The sequence below is a fragment of the Nuphar pumila genome, chromosome 12 (genome assembly GCF_984573655.1).
Source record: "Nuphar pumila chromosome 12, dmNupPumi1.hap1.1, whole genome shotgun sequence".
Lineage (NCBI taxonomy): Eukaryota > Viridiplantae > Streptophyta > Magnoliopsida > Nymphaeales > Nymphaeaceae > Nuphar > Nuphar pumila.
Window position 1 is genome coordinate 26,644,148 of NC_143260.1, and position 6,664 is coordinate 26,650,811.

Sequence of the window (6,664 nt, forward strand, 5' to 3'; positions counted from 1 at the left end):
AATTTAAGAACAAGATTTGAATCCTCTTGTATCATTGCACCTCAATCTTGACCAATGAAAGCCACCAACATTGATAAGAGGCTTAAAGTGGGTGGCACCTCAATAGGCTACCAATGGAAGGGTGTTGAGGTGACTGAATTTTGAATGTCCCCTTAAGTGGTCACCTCACACTTTGGCCAATGACACTCGAAAAGAGTTGGCCAATAGGACAGCTCCAACTTAGATGTATTGGGCCTCCAAAATTCAATATAAAACTATATCCAATATCTAGATATATGGTTGAAAGCAAATAAAAAACTATTTGTTTACCTCATACAACAACTAGTGCCACAAATAGATCCTAAGAGGCACTAGACCTATAGTGATGAGTAGAATCTGGCCACTAAAAAACAAAACAAAAAAGTGCAAATTTTTTAACATGGTTCTAAGAATCACAAGAATGAAAGTAATATTACAAAATGAATTTTTTGAGATGGATGAAGCAAAAATCTCAAAAAATTAAATGACATAAAATGACCAAAATACCTAAATGGACCCAAAATTGGTGATTTTAACATGGGGCCATGCATCTTGCAATCTAGATCAAGTTTTCTGCTCCTCGCTAATATCTGGATGCTCTCTATCATCCCCTTCTAGGTTGAAAGGCTTTGTCCTCAGAACCTTATTCTTTTTAAATGAAGCTCCATAATCCCTAAAACAAAATAAAATCAACGCAGAATCTTTGCCCAAGATAAAGAGATGAACTATACAATGCAAGCAAAAATGGATATTTGAGAGAATAAGTTTGTTTGCAACTTATAATGCTAAGAGATATAGAGCAATAATGCTCATGCATGTTCAGAAAGATAAGGTTGTCAAGTTGAAAGATTACCCAATTTCTCCAATTTGAATTTTCACAAAAAGCATATTTAACATGTTCTTGAAGCTCAACAAAAGATGAAATTTGCAAAAAATTGTCTTGACGCAACATGTTATCTATCATACAATATTTAACAATTTTTTCTTTAAATAATGCATAAATAGTTTCAAAAAAAAAATTGATTATCAACACATAAAAACTTTCTATTCAGCATCTCACTTAAAAGATAAAATTTCTCGCTAAAATCACTACAAGATACCAAAATTGATGCAATTTCTTTTTCAGAACTAGCAAGAAAATACATTCTAAAAATCAACATTTCAAACAAACTACATGTATTTTTCCTAGATTCATTTGCATTGCTTGATGTATGTCCTAAATCATCTAAGTTATAATGCAACTCATATTGCATATGCACTTTATTTTTTATTTTAACCAAATCTCGATTATCACAAAAAATTGGAGCTTTTATGCTCACAATATTTAATATGTTCAACTTGCATTTAGGACTATAATGAATCTCTAATGACTCAACATGAGAATTTTCAATTCTTAAATGTTCAATGACACACATCTCTATCGAGATGGGTTCAATAATGACATATGCGAGGTCATTGTTGAAAACTATGAAATCCCCACATTCAGATGAGACTTCTTTTTTGATGTCCTCATCAAATTCTTCGAATATCGAATTGTCACAAATGAGTTTGTCCTCACATAAGGAGAGACAATCTTCATGATCTTCAGTGAACATAGTGTTGTAAAAAATGACATGAGAAGGTTTTTCATGATATTTTATTTCAGAAAGCGAAGAAATTTAGGACAACTCTTCGAACACCTCATCTTCATCGAAGATAGGTTCGTCAATGATTTCACGTATAGAAACATCCTCAAATTCAAGTGAGGTTTTTTTTTCATCTTCCTCATCGACCTCGTCAAATATTGGATTGCCAAAGAATTCATGAGAATATTCCTCTAAGGGTTCCTTCACAAAAATATCAAATGTAGGATCAACCTCTCTGCCCTCGGGCTCTGCCTCAAGATTTAAACAAAGTTTTAGTTCCTCACTCTCCCCTATGACTTGCTCGATTTTCTCAATGAATTGAGGTTCTAAGTCATAATAAAAAACTGGGTTTTCTTCAACCTCGTAACTCACATACAAGGCAACTCTAAATCTAACCCTAGAATTTGCAAGCCTAAATAAGGTGGGGTTGGGTTGAGGACCGGACAATGAGAATAGCACATGAGTATTCTGTCTCGGTCCCCTATGCGAAGGATTCACATAACTCGACATTGGATATTGAATACCAGACTCCCATTTGGATCTCCTAAGCATATTCAAAATCCTACTCGAATATGAATGCCAATGCATATCAGACTCACGATTAGAGTCATACCAACTATAAGATCCTCGAGATCCATGCACACCATGCTAAAATCGATGCTCTCTCTAGAATAACATTAAAAATTTTTAGTGTCAGCTCAACGACTTGGTGATGACCGAAAACAGGTTGGTCCACAATGGACACCCTAAATCTACTAAAATGTGGAAGCTTATTTTGAAATCTGGAATTGCTCACAAACATATTTTGTTTCTACTGGATTTCAACTCAGAAGAACTTAGAATCGGGGGAAATGCCTAACATAGGAAAGATGTATGACAAAATAATATTTCCAACTGATCCTAAATCGCCGAAAACAAATCTTTGGTTTTAGAGATATCGATAAAACACTTTGACAAAATATTCTATGAGGAAATTGTCCTAGGGCAGACAAGCAACAAAATGTTCATAACACTGAATCTGCAACTGGTCCAACCATGAAAGTTTTAGACAAATGAATTATCTTTCTAATGATACAAAAATCATTTTTTTTATTTTGAATGGGCAAGATATGATTTAATTAATGGGGCAAACTAATGAAGGATATAATAGTCACCTTAGTAGCTATCCTTCCCATTTTAGGCTATTTTCGATAGCAATACACTAGAAACAGGGAACAACAAGAACACAAAGATTGTCGAGAAAGTTGATAGATTTTCAACAAAATAAACCACATAGTTTTTTGATAAAAAATAAGAGAAATGACAAAAATACCACAGGTGAGTCAGGTTAGACCAGAACTCTGAAAAAGCAAGCACACATAAAATTGAAGCATAATTTCAAGTCTGTTTCAGAAATAGAGACGATTGAATCGAATCACATATTGGTCAAAACATGAAAGTTGTCGAGTTGTTTGACAGATTTCCAATGAGTCTAAGAACTCTGTAAACTGACCAATATCAAGGGAGGTAGGATTTATTTAATGAGACTGAGATAGAAGAAAAAATCCAAACCGAGAACAAATAAAACTTTAAACAAACCAAAACTTTAAGTTCAACCTGCAGAGAAAACACTTCTAATCCAGTTCTCCAATAAAACTAATCCCTTTTTTCTTAAACCCAACTTCATTTCGATCAATATCTATTAAACATATGATAATATTCGAAACAACTTTCACAAAATGAACTTTTGGAAAATACCAATTAAATCCAACATTTCCAATATAAATCAACAATCTAGCAATCTGAAACAAAATCACTATTAATAATTGTTCAAATTCAAGATCAGCAACACATAAGTTTCTAGTCAAACCGATGAATAGGGAATTGGCCAAAAAACAACACGAACAATGATCCACAAGTTGACAATAAAGGAGATGTAGCCTTCTAATGGTTACCAATCTTAACCACCAAACTTCTTACAATGAGCAAGACCACGAACACGATCTCGTCAATCTCACATCAGCAACAATGGAGACTTGCTCCAGCAATGGTGCCCCACCAAAATAGCAGACACCAACACGTTTAAACACAAACAAGTTCAAGCACGAACAATACCCTAGGTCAGTTATGGTTTTCTTCACACAAACCCTAACTAGGGTTCCTCCAAAGTGGTCAACCTTCTCAAGGGGACTCTCTCAAATTTGTTCATTCTCTTTTCCATAAATTCTCTTCAAAATAGCCAAAAGACCCCCACCTTTTTTGCTGAAAAAGTTTTATATGCGGGAGATAAAATAGCCAATTTTTTTTGAGATAAAATAAAAAATGGCTACAATTATTAATAAAAATCTATTTCATATGGACAAATCAAACTATTTGTTGCAGTCAGGGCTGGGCTAGGACTGGACTGGGCTACAAAAATGGATAAAAATCTATTTCATATGGAATCAGGGTTGGGCTAGGACTGAGCTTTAAAAAAAAAACAAAAAAAATTAACTGTTTTGGGAGGCCGGACTGGGCTACAGCCCAGTCCTGCCCCCCCTTAGCTACGCCATTGCCTATTAGTGAATTAATTTGAGCAATCAATTTAAAAAAAATTAATCAAACATTTTAAGACTCAACCTATTGGCATCTGGTTATAGCTAAAGCATTTGTGTACCAACCAAAATAAATTTTTGACATATGCTTGTGCAGACCAGAGTTTAAGTGAATCCAAAATATAGACTTCATTGGAAAGTGGATTGGTTCAGAGATAATGGAAGACGTAAGCCAGTCATTCCGATACTATGTTGGAGAAATCTTGCGTAGCACAAGATGCTGGTTTTGTTGCCTCTCTCTCCCTCTCAACAGAATGTAAAAAAGAGAAAAACACACCCAATACAAAATAAAACGAACTTCTGAATCAGATGGCATTTTTTTATGAAGACAAATAAAGCAGTACTTCCATTTGAATGATGGGTGAATCGATTCAAAGGTCAAAGCAACCCCACCTACCAACACCCGACATGAATACATCTTTTAAAGTAGAGTGTTGTACATGGCTTAGGCTGGACATAGCCCCATTGAAAATCCTACTGTTTCGTTCGTTCCACACGTACCACCACACAATACAGTAAGTATCCAACAATGCCAAATAAATCTCCATTTACACTTTTTTTTTCCAGGAAAAGTGTCGTCAACGGAGGGTACTTGAATCCAAGGATTTTGAAAAGACCAGAGGAAGAAAATCTGTTGAAAGATTTGTAAGGTTGTGGCAATAAGTGCAACGACCCGACATCTCGAGCCCGGGTTCGTGAACGTTAGTTCTTAGAGAAAAATTACTAAAATAACTTCAAAAACTATGCCAGAATTTTTATTTCTCATAAGAACTAAAGGTTCATACATCCATCAGCAATAACTGTTGCCATAAAAAAAGTGTCACAATTACATAAGCATAATAAACAAAAAATGCAAAATGAGCTGAGTCAAAGTCTACGATCAATCTCTTTGGTTAGTATACGTCCTTGAACCTACACTTGTAAGTAAAAGAGGAGGTGAGTCTACAACTCAGTAAATTTTTATTTTCAAATTAGACATGATCGTTACAACTGTAGTGAACTCTAAGTTTATAATCTTAGTTTAGTTTACTAACTAACCACACATGTTGTTTATAAATTTTACCTTCTTTACTGTATCTTTATCATCATTTTCAAAGTAGACATTTATATTCTACTTTAATCGGTTATTCCGAAAATAACCTTCTTCGTTATAGCAACCTCTGTAGACAACTCAGAGTTTATAGTGTTGGCCGGACATATGAACCACTCACAACAACATAGTCCAAACCGGCTCAGACTATGGACTCACAAGTGTTGCAGTTGCTCTCCGATTGTAAGCCAGAAGCCACAAAGTGTTCATCGGTAGCTAGCCGAAGAGCTTGAGAGGCTATACCTGCCCCCAAAGTTTTGTGGTTCACGCTACATCCTACATGTATCTAGTGGGCAATAGTCATTAATCCCTAAGGGTCTTCTATGAATTTCTGAGCAAATCTCAAAATACAAACAATGTACACACTCCAAATAATGCCCTAGACTATGCCTCACCTAGTAGAGTTCCTTATCATGCTCTGTTTTGTTATCATATGCACATTATTCTTTCAACTTTTATTTCTTGACGTTAGTGCCACATACAATAATCTATGTATGCCCACTAACTACTTTTAACATATAGACATGTGTCTAAGGATAGCATCCCACTACAGAGTCAACTCATTAAGTCACACCACTTACAATGCCTCTCTCAAGGCATAAGCATGACATTCTAAGGATAGATCCTATCATGAAACTCTGAAACTCTACACTCATTTCTCAAAGTCATATATCAACCTTTAACAATATTTTGCATGTAATAATATCATAATTATCTCTACACAAGATACATTCATAATTTAAATCATGTCATAAATCAAGAAACATGTAGCATATATCATCATACTAAATATCAAGGTTATGAATTCTTAAGCATGCTAAATAGTTATTTTATTCAAAATAAGATAAAACTAACATTCTTATAACACATGAAATCACATTGCAAGATGCTTAAACTAACATGTATGCATTTTATTTAACTAAGGAGGAATTTATAAATGTTTACTTACCTGAAATGCTTAAATTTTAAATTTTAAATCTAAAGAATAACCATAGTCTTCTCTCAAGTTTTGATCTGAAATATACAAATTCCTGTATCATTATTTAAAGTCTCATCTTTGTAAAAAATTATAAACATATCCCTAGGCTTTAAAGTCAACTCTGACTTTGTTTTCTTAAACTTTGTCATCATATCCCCAACTGATGGATCCTACTCAAAGAGAAGAATCAAAGGAACTAAAAATCACTTGAATCCGATATTGGGGTGAAAAGTTATGCTTCATTTACTAATCAGGCATATCAAGGGCAAAATTATCTTTTAACTCTTCGACCATCCTTGGGTTCATGAAAAGTTTTCTAGATTCATTTTGTCTTTACACCAAACCTAATTCGCATTCACTATAGTTTATATTTAATTTA